Source organism: Kogia breviceps, chromosome 11 (genome assembly GCF_026419965.1).
Source record: "Kogia breviceps isolate mKogBre1 chromosome 11, mKogBre1 haplotype 1, whole genome shotgun sequence".
NCBI classification, from domain to species: Eukaryota; Metazoa; Chordata; class Mammalia; order Artiodactyla; family Physeteridae; genus Kogia; species Kogia breviceps.
Window position 1 is genome coordinate 68,581,426 of NC_081320.1, and position 21,100 is coordinate 68,602,525.

A 21,100-nucleotide genomic window follows, 5' to 3' on the forward strand; every position below is an offset into this window, starting at 1 on the left:
CTCTCTACAAATATAATTTCTAAAATGTCAATGACAAAGCCCTTTCTGTAAATAGCAGCTTCTGGAGGACCCCAAATGGCAGGCTTCCATTTGGTCATTTGGTTAACATCAAAACCCTCCACCCTGATTTCCACACCTGCTCCTTCACTTCTTTCTCAGAACTCCCCAAGGGAGAGATGACAAGCATCCCCATTATACAGAAGAGGGAACTGAAGCCCTGGAAGGTTTGTGGACTGGCCTGAGGTAGTGGCTGAGCTGCAGAGCGAGACTCAGGGTCTCCCTGCTCACAGGTCCAGTAGGGCTGCTGTCGACAGCTGTGAGCTGTGTGCACTGCACAAATGTGCCTGCCCCTGAAGGTGGGAGTTGAGGCTGAAGTCCAGCTCCCACTCCACTCCCCAAGAGTGTCCTGGTGTGGGCAGGGCCCCCTGTGCGGGAGAAAGGGGAGACTTTTTCTGTCACACAAAAGCCCCATACAGGCAAGCAAAAGCCTGGAGCTTCCAGAACTCCCCTTTCCCTCCTCCTCCTCCTCCTCCTCCAAATAGCTGCAGATCATGAAGCATCTATGACATGCCAGTCTGCAGGCTTAGTGCTTTCTTTCACGATCCCACTTAGTCACCAGGACAACTCTCTGCCTCATTCTCCTGGCTAGGAATCAGTTCTTCGGCTTCTTTCCTTGAAGCTGGTTCCTTGAAAGCCAGACAAGCCCAGAGCGCACTCCAGATGAGTCAGATCCTGTCGGGACAAAGGTCTCCCACCACCCATCCTGGATGAACAGCCTGGCTCAGCCTGGGGGACACCACGAGGGTTTACAAGAATTTTTTCGACATTCTCAGATGTTGAAACTTCAGTCCCATCTGGGGCAAGTCTTGAGTACCTGGGGGTACAAAGAGGGCTAAAATCCACCTTGCTTTCCCTCCAAGATTCTACAGCAGGCTCAGCACTCCGAGAAAGACCGCAATCTGTAGAGGCAGGCGGTGTGTTTAGAGCTCCATGTGGCTGGAGGTCATCAACAGGAGGTAGGCTAGTGGTGCCTTTTATTTTTTTATAAATTTATTTTTATTTATTTATTTTTGGCTGCGTTGGGTCTTCGTTGCTGTGCACGGTCTTCTCTAGTTGCGGCGAGCCGGGGCTACTCTTCGTTGCGGTATGCAGGCTTCTCATTGTGGTGGCTTCTCTTGTTGCGGAGCACGGGCTCTAGGCATGCGGGCTTCAGTAGTTGTGGCTTGTGGGCTCTAGAGCGCAGACTCAGTAGCTGTGGCGCATGGGCTTAGTTGCTCCACAGCATGTGGGATCTTCCCGGACCAGGGCTTGAACCCATGTCCCCTGCATTGGCTGGTGGAGTCTTAACCACTGTGCCACCAGGGAAGTCCCTAGTGGTGCCTGTTAGAGCAGGTGTAGGCAGAGTTCTAATGCGAAGGGCCAAATAATAAAAATTTTAGGTTGCTCTCTGTCACAACTACTCAGCTCTGCCATTGAAATGTGAAAATAGCCATTGACAATATCTAAACAAATGGGTGTTGCTGTGTTCCAATAAAACTTTATTAATGGACACTGAAATGTTAATTTCATGTGATTTTTCACATATGCCAAAATGTTATGCTTCTTTTGATTTTTTTTCCCAATCGTGTAAAAATCACTCAGCTCTCAAGCTGCACGAAAGCAGACAGTGGGCAGAATTTGGCCTTCAGGGCCAATAGTTTGCTGGCTCCTGGTTTAAAGCAAAGGTTTTGAGCTCAGTTGTCAGTCTTGGATTCAAGTCCTGGTTATTTCACTAACCAATGGTGTAATTTGGGAAAAGTTACTGAACCTCACTGAGCCTGCTTCCAGTCTGTCAAACGGGGATGGTGGTCGGTGTCTGTCTTTCAGGGAGTAGACAAAATGAAGCATGTGAGGGCGTCTACTAGCCTCAGTGACGGACACACGGCAGGCACACCCTCCATGTGAGCAGTGAACACTGCAGCAGGCCGGTTGGAGGTCTGTGGGAGGGGGCTATGAGGCTGGAGAGGTCAGGGACAGAGGAGGTCTGGGGTAAGCTGGGCCTTGAATGACTTGAGAGGTGCAGTGACAGAGGAGCGGAAAGGTTGAGAGGTCAGGCCAAAGAAATTGGCCTCAACGTCATTAAAAATTCTACAAATAGCAAATGCCAGAGAGGGTGTGGAGAAAAGGGAACCCTCCTACACTGTTGGTAGAATGTAAATTGGTACAGCCACTATGGAAAACATTATGGAGATTCCTTTAAAAACTCAACTCATAGAGTTGCCATATGATCCAGCAATCCCACTCCTGGGCATATATCCAGAGAAAAGTATAATTTGAGAAGATACATGCACTCCAATGTTCATAGCAGCACTATTCATACTAGCCAAACAGGGAAATAACCTAAAGTCCATCGACAGATGAATGGATAAAGCAGCTGTGGTAAATATATACCATGGAATACTACGCAGCCATTAAGAAAGAATGAAATAATGCCATTTGCAGCAACATAGATGGACCTAGAGATTATCATACTAAGTGAAGTAAATCAGAAAGAGAAAGGCAAATACCGTGTGATATCACTTATATGTGGAATCCAAAATATGACACAAACTTATTTATAAAACAGAAACAGACTCACAGACATAGAAAACAAACTTATGGTTACCAAAGGGGAAAGAGAGTGGGGGAGGGATAAATTAACAGTTAGGGATTAGCAGATACAAACTACTATATATACAATAAACAATAAGGTCCTTATATATAGCACAGGGAACTATATTCACTCATTCATTCATTCTTTAAACCTTCCATTCACTGTAATGGAAAAGAATATGTAAAAAAGAAAAAAAAGGAACTGTCATCAATCCTAGGGTCTGGGAAGGCCATTGAAGGCTCTGAAAAGGGAATCCTTCAAAATGGGGTCAAGGGGAGGCCCATCTGCCATGGGGTTGGGCTGGGGAGGGGAAGGAGGAAGACTGTGGAGGAAACGCCAGGAGCATGTGATGAGGTTATTGCTGGGTCCAGGCGATTGGGAGCTGGGAGCTGGGGAGTAGGGGGTTATCTAGAGAGTGTCAGGGTCAATAGATGGTAACATAGCCCTGAGTTGTGTTTCGTTTTTAATCACCTGCAGGTACTAACTAGCCCCTTTTCTTGACTGCCAGCACATTTCCAGGTTAATAACTGGAGCGGGCCGCCTATTGTTTTTGCTGACCTAGCAGCCCTCCTTCCCCTCCCCCCACCCCAATAGGGCAATGCCATGTTATTGTAGATGCCCGTCCCTTTGTTCCCACACACGGAGTGGGGCGGCGGCGGGTCATTTCCCAAACAAAGTGGAACCGTGGAGGGTCCTTCCCTGAGATTTTGCTAACTTGGGATCAGAGAGGATATGTGTAAGTCCCTCTCTGACAGAGGGAACATCAAGACATGAAATGCAGACCCGGCCAGCAGCTGCGCACCCCGGCACAGAGCAGAAGTCAGAGAATCAGGGAAAGAAGCTGATCCCAACAGGAGTAGAGCGGAGAGGCGAGTCCCTCCGAGGACCTCTGTCCTGCCCTTTGTGCTGTGGCTTAGTGATTCAGTTCTTCCCCTGATTGTAGGAGATATCCTGAATCCTTTGAAAAAACTCTTTTCCTAGAACTAGTTTGGGTTTCTATCACTTGCAAATGAAGAGAATTACCAACCAAATGCATCCTGGCAGCTTTCCTACCCGTCATTTGTTGTGCTTTGGCTGTGTACTAGGCGCCATTACATCCGTTACTTCATATAATCCTCAGTAAGCTATGGGTACTATTATCTCCACTTTAGAGATGACAAAACTGGGGCTCCATTTCACTTAAGTGGGGTGCCCCTCAGGCCTTGGGCCTGGCCTTCTTTGACTAGCATAGATTATTCTCTCCCAGGCAATCTTGTTCATTCCCATGTTAATTCCATTTCTACAATTTCCAATTCTCAATCTAGACCTCTCTTTTAAACTCAAGTCTGGTATATCCAGCTGCATACTTGATACAGGTCTTTCAAACATAGATCTCTAAAACTAAACGTCTGCTATCCCCTCTCCCATCAAATCTTCCCCTCCCCTGGGGCTTCCTCTCTCAGTAACTAGCCCTACCCTTCACCCAGTTTCCCAGGTCAGAACCTGAGAGTTATATTTGACACCATCTCCTTTGACCTCCATACCTACCCTATTACCAGTTCCTATTGTACCCACTCCCAAGCATGTCATGGCTCTGCCCACTTCTTTTTTTTTTTTTTTTTTTTTTTTTTTGCGGTATGCGGGCCTCTCACTGTTGTGGCCTCTCCCGTTGCGGAGCACAGGCTCCGGATGCGCAGGCCTAGCGGCCATGGCTCACGGGCTTAGTTGCTCCGCGGCATGTGGGATCTTCCCGGACTAGGGCACGAACCCGTGTCTCCTGCATCGGCAGGCGGATTCTCAACCACTGCGCCACCAGGGAAGCCCTCTGCCCACTTCTTTGCAGCTCTGCTCTCCCTAGTCCAACCACAATCCCTTCTCCCTCAAAAGACAGCCTGCTCCTTGGTCTCCCTGCATCCATTCCAAGCCATTATCCATTGAGCTGCTGGACACGTTTTTGAAAGTGCTCTAACCATATCCCTCACTTCTTAAAACTACTCAATGGTTCTAGTCCAAATTCTTTCCCAAGGTCTATGTGGTCCCACCAGATCTAGCCCTTTCTATTCTTCAACATCATCTTGAGTCTCTATTTTGTTCACTCACTATAGGCTCTCTTCAGTATAAGTACCAGACTCTTCTGGCCTCGGGGCCTTTGCACATGTTATTTCCGCTGTCTGTACAGTATTCTTCCCCTCTTCCTCTCCCCAGCTCTTACTATTCATTCTTCGATATACTTCAGGTCCTGGCTTAAGCCTCAGAAATACCATCTCTTGAGCCCTCCATGAAATATCATCCTACAGCACCCTTCACTCTCTATAGCACTCAATAATTATATTACTGGATATACATTTAATGTTTGTCTCCCTTGGTAGACTATGACTGAGGGCGGGGATTGGATCTGTCTTCTTCATTGTACCTGCAGCACCCCTTACAGTGTCAGGCACAGAGCAGATGCTCAGAAATATTTGCTGAATGAATGACTGAATGACAGAGGCTTGTAACCCAGGACTCACTACTGGTGTTGGAGGAGACTGGACCTCAACCCCAATCTCCTGGGCTCTGAAGTGCACTCTGTTAACTTCTGTGCAATATTGGCACCACTGGGGAAACCAGGAGGGAAGAGGCTGAGAAGCTGGCCTCAGGCCCTTGGACTCATCAGAAAGGATGCAGGAAGCAGGCGGGAAGGGGTACCAGTCTACTGCCAAATGGAGTCAGGCTGGAGGTAAGGAGATTCCCAGGTCTCATGTGAGGACAGGGGATGGGGGTGGGGGCTAGAGGACACCCATTGATGGAGCTCTGGTCCTGCCCCCCGGCGGCCCTACAGTAAGGGCTTTGTCTGTATCGCCTCATTTAATCCCCTGCCAGCCCTGCAAGGCGAGGAATTATTACCTCTTGTTACAGACAAGGAAATGGAGCTTTAGAGAGAGAGTTAGTAACTTGCCCAGAGTCTCCCAGCTCATAAGGTCAGAACCAATATTTGAATCTGGTACTTGAGCCTAAGAAATCAGCTATTTGGGAAAATCGTCCAGAAAAGAAAATGGCAGGACAGGACTGTCCTGTTGGACTTCAGGGAGAGCTTGACACGTCTTCCTCCATCACTTCACCCCTGCGGGCTGTCCATTCCTGGGGATATTTTTTGAAATTCCAAAAGCTCTTGCAGGAAACCTAGGAGCCTCTCCATGCAGCCCCTCAGGTGGCTGGACCCTCCCAGGCTGGCGCCTACCTCCCTCGAGGATTTCCCCTGCACAACTTCCATTTGAAAAGGAGCTTGGGGCCCCAGTGCCTACCTGCTGGGACCCATCAATGCCCTCAGCTCAGGGATGCAAAGTGAAGAAAGCCTGGCTCACTGAGGGGAGTGAGGGCTGGTGGGGGATGGGGGACTGGGAAATCCCCTCAGAGCCTGGATTTGGATGTTGGGTTTATTTTTTAACATTATGATAAACCTTTCCCACACCGCCATTTAACACCACTTATATAGAGAGAGCTCTTTAAAAAAATTTGCATCAGATACAGCCCATTACAAATATGAATTCATCAATGCTCAGAACCACTCTGAGGTAGGTACTATTATCCCGACATTTTGTAGACTGTGGGGGTCGAAGCAGACAGGGTCGGTGACTTGCCCATGGCCACCCGCAGTAAGTGACAGAGCTGGGATTTGAAGCCAGGCACCAGTCTCTGGAAGCTATGCTCTGGAATCCCTCCTCTCTGCAGGGGAACCTGTTAGGGGAGAGGGATCTCTCTGGTCTCGGGAGATAACGGGTCCCTTTTTTTCTTACGCACCCAGAGTTTGTTTACCTCGGTGAGCAAGTGGCCGCCCCAAACAAAGGGGATGCGGGCAGAGATAACCCAATCATTCCAGGCCTGCCTGGGCTGTTGGGAGGGCAGGGATTGAACCCAGCCTGCTTTGGGGCTGGACTTCGAGAAACTGCCAGGGCCTGGCCGCCTGCTGTTTGTTGCAAAACAATGAGTCAGCCAGGCTGGGAAGGGAGTGGGAAGGTGGGGGGATGGCGGTAGAGGGGCCCCCAGCCCTGCCTCTGGCCTTTTCCAGGGTGGGTTCTGCCCACTCCCACCCTCCCAGCTCTTAGAAGTTTCACCAATTTCCTTTTTTCTTGTTTGGCTGAGTTAGGAAAAGTATTGAAAAATAGAAAGTGCCCTAGACAGGAAAACACTCTGAAAGCTGAAACCCGCCTGCTCAGGCCAACACCCCAGTGGGAGGTGGTCAGCAAGCCAGGAGTCCATCCCTGGCCTCCTTCCCGGGCACCGGCCCACAGTGGCACCTTAAGCCCTGGGCAGGAGAGAAGAGAACTTGGAAGTCCAGGGATGAGTGGTGACCATTTCAAGGTCACAGCTGTGCTGATGTCCAGGAGGGTGGGGCAGATCCTGTGGGAAGGACTTGGGGGCCAGGTGACTGGAGGGGAAGAGCCCAGAAACAGACCTCCTTTAGTTCAGTTGGCCTTGCCAAGGGACCCTGCTCTTCCATCCTCATGTGGGGAGAGCCAATCACCAGGGGTATATCAGGGGGCAATTCTCTACTCTGGCCCTCACTGGATGAGCCAACGGGGTTGCCCCTGAGGGATCCCATTTGGCCACAAGCCACTCCATTCCTTTCCAGGCCCTGCCCCCTCCGCCTCTGGACCCCTCCCTCCCACTTATCCAAGAAAGACAGTGCTTTCCCCTTGTTAGAATGAGACAGAGGGAATTGGCTCAAGGTCACAGAACAAATTTATTAATTTATTCATCAAAACCTTGGGCTGTGGCTGAGCCAGACTTGGCAGAGGAGTGAGGCAGGGCACAGTCTCTTGGGAACCAGCTGCCTGAACCAAGAACTGCTCTGTAATAGTGCATATTGATCAAGACTTATCTGCCATGCTTGCAGCAGGGACACGGAGGTGGCTGACCCAACCTGAGAACCAGGGAAGACTTCCTGGAGGAGGCATAGAGCAGGGTCTTAAAGACTGAGTAGGAGTGTGCCAGGGCCAGGAATGGCAGAGGAGGGTGTTCTGGGCCAGGGAGAAATCAAATCCACCAGTTCCAGGCCCACTTTCTAAGCTCTACTCCCTGGTCTACAAGCATTACTAAGTTCCCACAATGGCACAACACAGCTGGGACCTGGGAGAGGAGGATACAGGGCAACTATCACATGGTGCTTGCCTTCAAGAAGCTTCATGGGCCAGTGGGAAGGCACACAGTCCTCCTGGTAATGCTGAGGAATGCCAACAAGTGTTGAGGGCTCCACTGTGTATCTCTATGTGGGATACATCTCGTTTAACCCTTGCCAAACTTCTACAAGTGGATAGTCTTTTTTTTTTTTTTAATTTATTTATTTATTATTTCTCTTTGGCTGCATTGGGTCTTTGTTGCTGCGTGCAGCTTTCTCTAGTTGCATCGAGCGGGAGCTATTCTTCATTGCAGTGCATGGGCTTCTCGTTGCAGTGGCTTCTCTTGTTGAGGAGCTCCAGCTCTAGGCACGCGGGCTTCAGTAGTTGTGGCTCGTGGGCTCCAGAGCGCAGGCTCAGTAGTTGTGGCGCATGGGCTTATTTGCTCCACAGCATGTGGGATCTTCCTGGACCAGGGCTCGAACCCATGTGCCCTGCATTGGCAGGTGGATTCTTTTTTTTTTTTTTTAACATCTTTATTAGAGTATAATTGCTTTACAATGGTGTGTTAGTTTCTGCTTTACAACAAAGTGAATCAGTTATACATATACATATGTTCCCATATCTCTTCCCTCTTGCATCTCCCTCCCTCCCACTCTCCCTATCCCACCCCAGCAGGTGGATTCTTAACCACTGCGCCACCAGGGAAGCCCAACAAGTGGATAGTCTTAGCATCCCCGTTTTACAGAGAGGAAACAGAGGCTTGGGAAGTATCGGTAACTTGTCCTGGGTTGCCAGCTGGTAAGGGGTGGAGCCAGAATTTAAACTCAGGGGCCTGACTGTGGAGTCTGAGCCCCCAACCACTGTGCTCACTCCAGCTGGAGGGAGAGAGGCAGCTGTCATAGACTTTATTTGGTGGGCAATGGGGAGCTGGCAAAGGCTTTGGAGGCGGGGAGGGCATGACATAATCTGACCAGTGTTTTGGCACAGTAGCTCCAGAGGCCACTTGGATGATGTATTTAAGCCACAAAGCAAAGGAGGATATTGCCTTAATGTTCAAGTGAGAAAGGATGAAGGCTGAGGGTTACTGGGGGCACTGAGGAAAAGGGATCGCTTACAGAGGTGGAAGGTTTGGCCTCAGCCCTGCCCTGGCCTCATCCTCAGGAGAATAGTCTTTGCTTGACCTCCTCGGACCCTCTGCTGCCAGTCAAGCCCAGACAGTGGCTGTTTGTCCAACAGACACAAACTGAAGGCCTGCTAAATGCAGGCCTTGTCAGCCCTGGGAAACAAGAGGGAGCCCAGAATCCTGTGGTGCAGTGATCCTCAGTTAGCAGCATCACCTGTGCTCTTTTGCTCTCTAACCTCCCACATCTCCAAGAGAAGCTGACTTTCCATTTAGACACTTCTCTAATTGTTTAAGCACAATCCTTTCCCTGCCACCATCTCTCCCAGTTCCCCAGGAGATTCTGCGACTCTTACATTTGTCTTCTTACATTTCCCACAGGACCAAGTACAGTACTGAGTACAAAACTAAGTACTCATTTAGCACCTGCTGAGACTAATTAGTCACAATGAGGAAAAACTATTCTCCAGCTAGAGTCTGACCTTAAACTCAGATCACAAATTCCTTAATCTATCCAAGCAGTTTTCAAAAGGTGCTTTTGGCCCCCGAGTCTCTGTCAAAGAGTGAAGCTGACCGACAGGCCAGTTCTGTGAGACCAAGTCACTTGGTGAGGATGACCCTGCTGAGCCTTTAAGGCCGCCACCCTGTATGCAGGGGGCAGATCTCTGAAGCTGTCAGTCATCCCAAATGAGCTTATCAGCACAAGGCATCTGGAACTGCAAGCTGAACTAGGGAATGAATGGGAGGGCTCTGGCCAGGGTAAGGATTGGTGGGTGTCCTGCAGTACCATGAACCGAAGCCTACTCCAGACTTTGACTGTTGTGGCTGCTAAGGTATAGGCAAGCCTGACTCTAGGAAGAAAGGAACCCTGTGAAATATCACTTCCCTCCAGAGACTTCAGTGCAGGTAGCTCAGAAGAGAGAAATGGGGCAGGGCCTGGAAGCCCTGAGTGGGAACTGACCATGGGATGTGTCCAGTGTTGGTTTGCGTTTTGTGGGGGGTGTGTGTGTTTATTTCCTTTTTGCCCTTCCTTAGGATTTACTAAAGCCCTCTGGGCAGTTTCAGCTGCTTCAGCTGTGTGCGCGCGTGTGTGTGTGTGTGTGTGTGTGTGTGTGTGTGTGTGTGTGTGTGGTGAGGTGACAGGTGGGGGAAGGGTTGGATCACGACCACGAGGTGGGGGATGCTGAAGCTTGGGTTTTCAAGAGGGGTGCTCTCTCTTCCCCTCCCACACCCTGTCCGGGTAGCCGGCCTAGGGCTGGACTGGAACTATTTCTTCCTTTTATTTCTGGCAAAAACTACAGGAGGGAGTTCCCCTTCTCTGTTTGTTTTGATTCTGTTGTTTTCTTAAAGAGAGGAAGGAACACCATCATCACTTTTTCGGTTTTGTGAACAAAGGCAGGCAGAGAGGATGTTCGCAGGGGCGGGGGGCGGGGGGATGTGGGCCTCACTTTCCCCCTCCCCCCGTTCCCTTCAGCAGCTCTGGCCCCCATCCCCACCCTGCAGAACATAGATCAGGCCGCATGGTGTGGGATCAAGTGCTGGTGCTGGCTCTGCCTTTTAAAAGCTTCTCACCTCTCTGAGGTACATCTGTAAAAGTGGGAGTTGTCAGGTCTGCTTTACAGGATGGTTGAGGTTAAAAACAAAAGAAAATGCTAACCTGTAAAAACATGGTGACTGCTCCAGAAATGTCTTTCCTTTGCTTCCTTCCTTTGGGGAAGAGAGGGTGGTCTATCCCCTTGGCCCAGTTGTGTGGAGTAGGGGGAACTTCCCCACTGAAAGCCCCCTCCCATCTTCCTGCTAGTCCGTAGGAAGCTGGCTTCTGCCGCAGCAGGACCTGCAATGCCAGCCTTAGGTAGAGGCTCCGAGAAGAAATGACAGGTAAGGCTGGGGCTCTTTCTTGCTGCCTGGAATTGTCCCCACTCTGTGGGAGAGAGGTGAAGCCCCTGAATTTCTCCCAGCCCCTTCATCCCTCAAGCTCCATGCCCCACTGGATTGTATGCCCCAGGGTCCACCCCTGCAGCCCTGGGCAGGCTCCCTTCTTTTATGAGATGTTTGGGGCTGCTCTGACCAGACAGAAAGGGAGCCCCACCCTCCTTCTAGTACCCTTCCTGGGCCCCAGCTTGCTCTGAAACTTGGCCAGGGCTTGCTACCTCTCAGGGCATCGGTATCTTAGTCTGTAAAGTGGTTTCTGAACTTTTTTTTAGAACTTTTTTTTAATACAAACACTTATAGAATCGAAACATTTCGCACACCAGCTCCCTGCTTCACGTGATAGCAGTCATGCTTTAAAAATCCTATGGTTGAGAAAAAAATACAAATGACCATAAGCAAATATGCATTCAGTAATACTTTTAAATGAGTATGGGTTTTATTCAACAGCTTCTACATAAATTTGAAAATGTGTCCCCTTATGGGGAGATGTCAGCTTCTAGATGGTGCTGATACCTAAGGGAGTTTGAGGCTCCCACGGTGCCCTAGTCTCTGAGGGCACAGGTAGCCCGGGGATTGAACGGTTCTTCCTTGGCCCTCCTGGGGCTGACCCAGAGACTCAGGGACACCTTAACGGTCAGTCTCAGGCTCAGATACAGATACAGAAGCCCAACAGCGACAAAAATGCAAATAGTGTGGTGGCTTTTCTTCAACACGTGGATGCTGCCTGGGCTTGAATCCTTGCTCTGCCACTGACCAGCTCTGTGACCTGGGCACATGGTACTTAACCTCTCTGGGCCCCAATTTTGTCATCTGTAAAAACGGGAGTGATGGTACTGGTGAGTTTTGTGAGTATGAAATGAGATCATGAATTCATGGACTTCCTTGACACAAGGCACACACAGTCGGTGTTAATAAACGTTCCATTTTAAAACACAAATAAAAACAAACCCACAAGTACCCCCTGCTTGCCTTCTTGCAGTTGCTTATTGCCACCACGTGGGCTGGTGCTGACCCCTTCGGGAATGGTGGCCTGGACCTCCCCTCACCTGTCCTCCTCCGGGACAGAACTCTGGAGCGCGCCCCTCCTGCGCTGTTCCCTGGCCGGCCCTTATCTCCCTGACGCCGGATTCCAGTCTCCCCTCCCCGTAGCTTGGCCAGGCAAGACCCCCATGCCTCCTCCACCCCCGGCCCGGCCTCTGCTCTGGGGACCAGCGCGTTGGTTCCCAACCACATGAAGGGAAGGCACGCGGGAAAGCCATAAACTCAAAGGCTGAGTGAGAGGGATGTTTGTCAAAGCAGGACAGATCTGCGGCCAGGGACGCGGAGGGAGTGTGCCGAGGGAGTGTGCCGGGACTTGAGCGGAAGCGGGCATTTCGGGGGAGAGGGGATGAGCACCGGGGAGCTGGCATGGGCAGGGCAGGAAGGAGGCCCATTAACACTTGGGCCCGACCGCGCTTCCTCCGGCACCTCGGCCAGGGCGCACACAGGCGCGTTTGTCCCGCTTTCACTGTGGCGCTGTGTTCACAGCAGCCCCTGCCCCCCAGCCCCAGGTGGGCGGTGTTGCCCGGGCACAAATGCCCTTTATGGATGGGCAGTGCCGGAGGAAGGCAGCACCTCCGTGGACAGTCACCGCCCCCCAGAATTCAGAATTGGTCCTGGAGCCTTCTCCCTCCTGGCAGTTGCGAGCACCCAGGGAGCCTGGTCACGTGGGGCGGAGGGGCGTGGCTTTACCCCCACCGGCGTGGGGTGCAGTTCATGGGGGTAAATCCCAGGAGAAGCAGCCAGATTTGGAAAACCAGAGTCCCCCAGGTGACCCTTCCTTCCAGGGCCTGTGCTGGGGGATGGTCCCCTCACCCTGACTGCTGCCTTCTCCTGGGGCTGAGGTGGGGGACTTTCCTCTCCTTGAGGGGTTCTAGGGGGAGGGCATTGCCCTGGTTAGACCTGAGGAGGAGCGGGAAAGCAGGTAGAGCCCAATTATCCCGCATCACCCTCTCTCCCACATCCTATGAAGAGTGGGTCTTCATCAAGCCTCCAGGGACAACCTGACCATCCCCTCCATGGAGCCCAGTCCTTGTGAGCCTGGGACTGAATTCTGAGGGGCCCCCGGTGCTCTTGCGACGGCCAGTGGGCGACAGAAGTCACACATCTCACAGACAAGCCCTCCCGTCGGGCCCCACTGAACTTCCGTCCCCCATTCACACAGATCCTCAAGCCCCTCTCCCCCTCCCCCAGGCCTTTGGCCCATTTAATCCATTGACAGGTGCAGGCCCGGTGCTGCCTGCCTGTAGGTGCCCCCTAGAGTTGGCCCAAGGACCTGCACCCCCGCCCCCAAAGGGAGGGTCCGATTGAACCGGTTCTCTGGAGGCCGGGGAGGAGGGGAGGGGGCGAGCATGACTGCTGAGCTCTGTTCCCTGTTCCCATGACTCCAGGCTCAGCCAGGGTGCAGGTAACCCCCTTCTGTGGAAATCGTCGTCCTCCTTTTATATACGGAGAGACTGAGGAGAAGAGGCCCAGCCTTCTGGGGTTTGCAGTCTAGCTGGGAGCAGGGTCAGGTGGGGGGCTCATAGTGGGGGACAGACCCAAGTGCTGGTGGAGGGGCGACCTCCCTGCGGTGCCTGAACTGAGCCCTGCCTGGTCGTGGTGCCCTGTGTTCCTGGCACCCCTTCTCTCTGCTGGGCTCTGCATGGTGGGTGGCCCCGGGGGAGGGAGGGAGGGAGGGAACAAGGCCCTGTCTTCACTCCTTTCCCTACCCCCTGAAGACCCCCTGTGAATGTGACACCTCTCAGACCACGGCCACCACCGCTGACTTGGGTTTGCCTCCTACCCTCTGTCCAGGCTGGGGGACATGTAGATGGAGGGAACATCACGGGCCTTAGTCACAAACCCAGGTTATTTCACATCCTATAGAGGCAGGGGCACGGCTGGGTGCCCAGGTACAGACACCCCCAATGCCCGCACAGACACAGACAGAAACGCTTCCTCCACCCACGACTCGGATATCCTTGCTGACACTCCTCGGGCACCCACGCCCTGCCCCTCTGGTACAGACACACAACACAAACGCCCGTGCCTGTCCCCGCAGCCAGGAACGCACAGAGCCTCCGCCCACGACCTCAGAGACCCGTATATGCCACAGCTCCCTTCACAGACACCCCCTCCTGATCTCAACCACACAGATGAGCTCACAAATTCAGAGGCTCAGCTCCTCAGAGACTCTAGAACGCCCGGGTGCACTTGCATAGAGACCCACGCTCCCAGATGCACACATGCCCCAGAACCCTGAGCCACGCCCCTCCCATCCCTGCCAGCGGCTGGATGGAGGTCCCTTACTTCTAGGTCGTGGATTCTGAAAGGTGAGTGCGTGTGTGCGTGTGCGTGTGTGTGAGAAACAGAGAGAGAATCCGCAAGGTGTCGGGCAAGCAGAGTGGAGAGGAAGAGAAGGAAGGAAAAGCTCTGTGAGTCACTTCCAGCTGAACAATGCCACATCTCAGCCCCTGTGGCCAGGGGAAGGGCACGTTTGTCAACACAGCCAGAGCCTGGGTGCGGGATGGTCAAAGGGCGGTGGGGATCCCATCCAGAGAGACTTGCCCTTCCCCTGTCTGCAGCTGGGGGCTGTGAACTCAGCATCCCACATTCCCCAACACCTGTGTTGTCTGCGAGGCACCTATCTCTAGGTGCTTTGGCTGTACTCCTCATCCCTGACCAAACAAAACTCCAGAGCCCTGTGTTTACCCTCACCATAATTCCTGAGGTCGGACAGCCCCACCGCTCACAGCCCAGCCTACTGCTCCTGTCTCTGGGGTCCCTCATTTGCCACCTGACTGCTCCCCGTGAACCCCTCCACGCCTTTCTTCCGGCTGTGCCAGCTGCGCACACGTCCCTCAATCCTTCAGGCTCCAGCTCCTTCCCTGAGCTCTTCCTGACCCAAACCATGGTTTCTATTCCTTGTTTTCTGGATAGTCAGAAAACTCTCCAGGGGGATAGGGGCTACTCCCTCCCGCCTCCCAGTTAGACTCTTGGCTGTAAAGGGCAGGCTCTAGAATTTCTTCTTCTGCCTCCAGATCCCTCTCCCCCTTCCTCCCAGCAGGGCCCTGGAAACCAGCTAGCGGCCGGCAACGTTTTGAGAGATGAACAGGAGGGGATGAGAAGGACAGAAAAGGCAAGGGGAGCTCTTCTTCGGCCTCTGCTCACTAGGTAACTGGTTTCCCTCTGGACCTGATTCTCCCCGTCCTGCAGCTCGCACAGGTTGGGGCAGCGAGGGAGGGAGGATTTCTCACCAGGCCCCGCCCACACCACTCCGGAGAGCGAGGCAGGGCCTAGTCTATTGCGCACCACCTGGGACCCAGGCCTGTGCTGGCTTCGCGCCTGAGCTCACTTACCCGACAATAGCCTTATGACGGGGGTTGCTCACTGGCCTCAGTTTACAGTTGAGGAAGCTGAGGCTTTGAGAGGCTGGATAGTTGCCCAGGTCACCCAGCTGGTAAGTGGCACAGCCCCAGAGCCTGTGTGCCCCCCATGGTACCATCCTGCCCCTCAGCAGCATTGCCTCTTGTCCCCGGTTTGCCCGCTGACTCTCACTGGTCTCTGACTTTGAACTTTTGCTCTGCTTCGTCTGCCTGAAACTCTGCTTGTTTCTGCCCCTAGCCTCACCCCTTTGCCTGACTGTGGCCCGTGGAGCAGAGTGAAGTCCGCCTGTGGTTGAGGGCAATTCTAGATGCTACTTCTCATAGGGAGCCAGGCTTAGCACACACATTTGGATGTGGAAGCCTTTTTAAAAATCTGGGTCAGGGGCTTCCCTGGTGGCGCAGTGGTTGAGAGCCCGCCTGCCGAGGCAGGGGACACGGGTTCGTGCCCCCGTCCGGGAAGATCCCACATGCCGCGGAGCGGCTGGGCCCGTGAGCCATGGCCGCTGAGCCTGCGCGTCCGGAGCCTGCGCTCCGCAACGGGAGAGGCCACAGCAGAGAGGCCCGCATACCGCAAAAAAAAAAAAAAAAAAATCTGGGTCAGAAGCTAGATGGAGACCTGTCCTTCCTTCTCCTCAGCACCAACAGGGCTGTGCTCACTAGATGCTCCTCATCAGCCTGCAGCCTTCTTTCTGGCTTGCTGTTTCACACACTTACACAAATACACACACGTGTGCCATAGCAGACTTGCCTTCAGAGCCTGCACAAGCCCTGTTGCAAACGATGATGGAAAAAACAGGTAAAGGGCTCTGGGAAATGCATAGGGCAGACTCTCCTTGTGGTACAAACTCAAGTGTGTGATCCCAGCTGGCAGAGAGCATGTAATTATTTGGTCATAAATCACACTCCAACCCCAATGGTTGGAATCGCATTCCTTCCTGTGCTCCCTGCCGGACCCACAGTGTCTCGGTGTCGGATATGAAATATGCTTGTGATTTTCATGTCTAACCAAAGTCAAGGCTGATTCCTCAATGAGTGCAGTTTCACTGGAAGATAAAGACTGACCCAGATTCTTGTGTGTTGTTGCTGTGGAGGAGAAAGAGTTTCCAGGAGAGGAGAGAGATGGACACCCTTTGGATGGGGGAGAGGTGGATTCTTTGCCAAGGGGGCTTTGGGTGGCCCAGCTGGGAGTGGCTGTTAGCACAGCTGGGGATGGACCTCACCCACCTTGTGTGGCCTTCATGACGTAGAGTTAGGAACACAAGCCTGGCAGGATGGCACTTCACACTACCACCTTGAAGTGAGTGTGGCCAAGTGACCTGCTTTGGCCAATGAAATGTGATTGATATGTGCCACTTCCGGGAAGCAACAATGAGAGCTAAGGTGTCAACCCTCAAATCCCCTTCTGGCTGCCATGGTGATTGTGAACAATGATGTTGATAGAAGCTTCCTTCAGCCTGGGTCCCTGGGTGAGGACAGTGTAGCTCAGAACCCTGCAGGTGATCTACAATGTTCATGTGGCATGAGAGAGAGATGCATCTTTACTGTTTCAAACCACTGAAATATTGGGATGTTTGTTACTGCAGCATAAACTAGCCCATCTGCCTGATACACCTACCTTACAGGGTGGACGAGAGGATTCATAATATAATGCACATGAAGAACTTAGCTAAGTGCCCCTAAATATGCTGCTTCCTCTTCCTCCTCCTCTTCCTCCTCTTCTTCTGATGTTATTTCCCTTTTTATGGAACTTTGAACCAAGACACAAACATTGACCCAGGTCCACTAAATGTCTGGGATAGGAACACAAAGTTGGTGGGGAGGGCAGATAGATATGCGAGCAACTGTCACATGATACACTGATGCTACATTACCAATATGAGTCCAGAGCTAGGTGAGCCCAGGGGAGGGAGTGTTAAGTCTATCGGGGTCCTCAAAAGTGAAATCTGAACTAGATTTTTGAGAGGCTGGTTTGATTTCTTCAGACGGAACAAAGGGAATGGTGTGGTCTAATTGTGAGGGCAGCTGCCATTCACTATCTGCTACATGCCAGACACTGAATCAGGCACTCCAGCCAATTCTCCCCAGTTGTCAGAGCAATGACGATATCCATGCTGTATGCCCATTTTATAGATGAGAAAACTGAGGCCAGCGAGGGCAGCTGGTAAATGGCAGGCAGCGTGTGTGCACAGATACAGAGGTGTGGCAACTCCTGAGCACCCTTCAGTCTTGAGCCTTCCAGAGGGCCACGTTACAACTCCAGGGAGGTCGACCTAAGAATGTGATCCACACTCCACTCTGTGGCCTGGGAGACGTTTCCAAAACACGGCTCTGGGAAAGTCACACCGCTGCTTACCAATTCACTGCGGCGCCCCACTGCGTTCTCCATGAGGTCTGGCGGTCTGGCAGGCTCCTTTGAGCCCCACCCGAAACTTTCCAGCATTGTCTGTGGCTACAGCCATTCACGTTCCCAGGCTTCTCGTCTGTGCCTGAACATTTCCTGCCATTTTCTGCCTCCTGGGTTTTGCTCAAGCATTTGTTTGGAATGCCCTTTCCCTATATGTTCACCTGCCTGAGGCCTACCTTTCCGGCGGACTTCAGTCCAGTCTCTGCCTTCTCTCTCTGGTCCAGGCGTCCCTGCTGGAATTGAGCCTCGGGGAGTGTCAGTGGGGTTGATTTGATCTGGTTTGAATGATAGGATGAGAAAAGGTGGTTCCATTAGGGTGTACATATTTGCTGATATTTAATATGCAGATTTTCAGTAATGCATGTGTATGATTTGTGGATATATATATAAATATATTAAAGGTGTGTGCTGATAATATAGATTACCACCTGCGGTAGAGGTTTGCCGTTTACTGGCTGTGTGACGTAGAAAAGTTACTCGACCTCTCTGAACCCAAGTTTTCCTGTCTGTAAAAATGGGGAATATCGCGGTTCCTACCTTATGGGTTAGTGCGGGCTCCATGAAATAAAACTGTAAAGGAAATGAGGCCTCCAAGATGTGTCCTGAGACTCAGCCTGAGGATGTTCAGGCTGCCGGTGGGTCCTGGTGGGTGACATAGAGGAAGGAGGGGCAGAGGTGGCCCCTGTTGATGGGGACTCTGTGGCTTGGGCAGGCTGGGCTGAGACAATCCCAGTGGTGTTTGATAAAAGGCAGGGGCTCTTCTCTGTCAAGTAAATATTATAAGAAAAGGCTGTCTCCAGGGAACGGCTCCCTCCCGTTCCCCCCTTGAGGTCCAAAGTCCCCAGGGGCCAGTCTGGAGTCTCCTTTTATGTGACTGTAAAGTAATCCAGGGCCTGGCAGGGTCCAGGCTGGGCGGGCACTGACTCGCAGGGCGGCATTGATGGGGTCAATGATTACTTTTTATGCCTAGCCATAAAGGCAACGGCCCAGCCCTCTGGACAATGCCCCCTCCAAACAATGCCCCAGGAGGGTGGGTGCGTGAGTGCATGCACACACACACACACACACACACACACACATGCACACACACACACACACACACATACACACACAGAGAGCTGCTGGCCAGGGACCTGTCCCTGCCTAAGATCTCTGAGGACATCCTCAAAAGGCATCTCTGTCTCCCCTGAGTGGTCCCTGGAGACTTGGCCCAGGAGCTAAGGGAGTTTGGGTGGCGGTAAGTGAGACCTAGTGAGGTTTAAGACACAAAAGAACTACATCCAGGGCCCTGGATCCTGCTCCAGGTGGTTCTATGCAGGGGGGCAGTGTTTTCACCCAGACTCAGGTACCACGTCTCAATGGGAAGGCGAGTATTCTAGGACCAATCAAAGTCTATTCCCATTTCACAAGTGATGCAGTTGAGATCTGGGTGCACAGCGACTTGCCCAGGGGCCCGAGGAAGAAGAGAGTGGCTGAGCTGGGCATAGGACCCTGGTCCTCTCTGACATCACCGGACCGAGGGGTTCCAGGTGGGAATGTCAGGTGTCAGGAAAGGTTTGGGTCACTTCTCAGAGAAGACGTCTCGCCTGGGGCTCGGGGGAAGCTGGGAAGGACCTGAGGGCCTGGCCTTGAGGCTAATGTTGGGTAGAGACCAAGAATGACCCCCTCGAGTGCCTGTGGGCCACATGCAGGGCCGGCTGTGCTCACATAGACCCCTTCCATGGCCTTCTCACCCGGTCCTGATGGGTACGCACGCCTCCCACCTGCAGTGGGGAGGCCGGCTATAAGGGAGCAGGACTGGGGCATAGATGGCCAGATTAATATTCCACCTCTTGGGCTGATAAGGTCCGAGAACCTTTGTCCTGGCAAGAGAGGCTGGAGGGGCAGGGGCAGCAGCCCCTGGTAGGGGGTTCTGGCAGTTCAGGTGCCTGGGGCCTCACTGCAGCTTGCCTGAGACTGCAGGTCAGAAGGCCTGGCATCACTTTCCTCCCCTGGCTGAGGGGAGAGCGCTGCCTTATTGTATTGGTGGGCATGGTGGGAATGAAAAACTAAAGACTCCATAGGGCATCTCTCGGACAAGTCACACAAGTCCGGCTGCTATCTTGAGGAAAGAGGGCTGTTATTCACAGCAGTTATAAAATGCTTCGTGGAATCAGAGTGAAGTTGCTTTGAGCCTCAGCCAGAGTGCTCCAATCAACCTTTGGCTCTGATAAAGATAAGCGGACCCAAGGTGATAACACACAAACCAGAAACTGTCAACAGGTGCTAATTAGGGCACTGGGTGCTGAGCCACACCCACCACGCCTGACCTGGGGAGAAATCTCAGGTGGGGAGCCAGGGCTTGATCTGGGTGGGGGAAGATATGGGCTCCTTGCTGTATCAAGCCTCATTGCCTCCTTGTCACCTCCTCCTTCCAAGGACTTCTCCACCCCCATCCCAACACCCACCCCTGCCTACCTGGCATTACGTAACTTAAGACGAAAGAACAAAATATATTCGTACATCGTGTAATAAACCACGATGACCGTGATGTAACACAGTGGAAAGAGTCCCGAAATGGGAGCCGAGAGACCCAGCTCTCTGTCTCGCTCTGCGTAACTTTGAGCCAGTCATTTCTCTTGGAACTCCAGTTCCCTCCGCCACCCCTGCCGCTACCCACCTGCCCACGCAACGGGGGGTGAAAATGGGGTCCCGGCCAGGTCTAAAGTTCACGCTCTTCTGCCGCAAAACACTGCAATCTGTGTAGCGCACAAAACATGTCGCTGGTGCCACCCAGCAACGCTGGGGTGTGCGTGACACTTGACAGAGTCACAAATCCATCTGCAGGAGAGGGAGCCCTGTGGAGGGCTCCGAGGCGTGGACAGTTCTCAGGGCTCCTGGAATCCCTCTCTCTATCTGAGCCAGAGGTCAGCGTGCCTGCTGCCCGCTCTCGGGGCACTTGGGAGCTATTTTTAACTGGTGCCCCTTAAATAAACATGGCATTGGGCTGATGGTTCATCTCCCTCCCTCCCCTGCACCCTCCAACCCCTCCCCCATCACACACACACACACACACACACACACACTCTCTCTCTCTCTCTCTCTCTCTCTCTCTCTCTCTCTCTCTCTCTCTTTCTCTCTGAAGTGGCCGCCCAGAGGTGACCCAGGGTGCTGAGCTGGGGCTCCCAGGCTTCAGGTCCACGCTGAGCTTGCTTGAGCTGGGGGACTTGCTTGGGGAACCAGCACCACCCCTGTCCCAGGTTCAGCCCAGCCCAGATTCTACTTCTCAGCAGCAAGGCCCAACCTGAGAGCAGGGCAGGGGCTTGCCACTTTCCCCGGGGAGCTGGTATGAAAGGTGTGGTCAGGGTTTGGGCAGGCATAGATATGGAGAGGACGAGAGGAGGAGGGCCCTGGACATCCTTCCTCTGGCCAGCTTCTCCAGGCAGCAAAGAGTTACCTGCACTGCCAGCTTGCCAGGCTCAGCGCTGGGCAGCGGGGCAGGGTGGTGACTCAGACCCAGGCCTGCCCACAGCTCTCACAGGGCCCGTG

At 52.8% G+C, this 21,100-nt stretch overlaps 1 long non-coding RNA gene across 1 annotated transcript; it reads right to left on the minus strand.

The window, feature by feature from the left end:
• Positions 1-11,200: 11,200 nt before the first annotated feature.
• LOC131765598 (uncharacterized) lies at positions 11,201-20,374 on the minus strand. The gene is made up of 3 exons (XR_009338217.2): positions 20,232-20,374; positions 17,749-17,847; positions 11,201-11,572 (listed from the first exon to the last, which is right to left on the minus strand). It is a non-coding gene; the product is annotated as an uncharacterized lncRNA (long non-coding RNA).
• Positions 20,375-21,100: the final 726 nt, after the last annotated feature.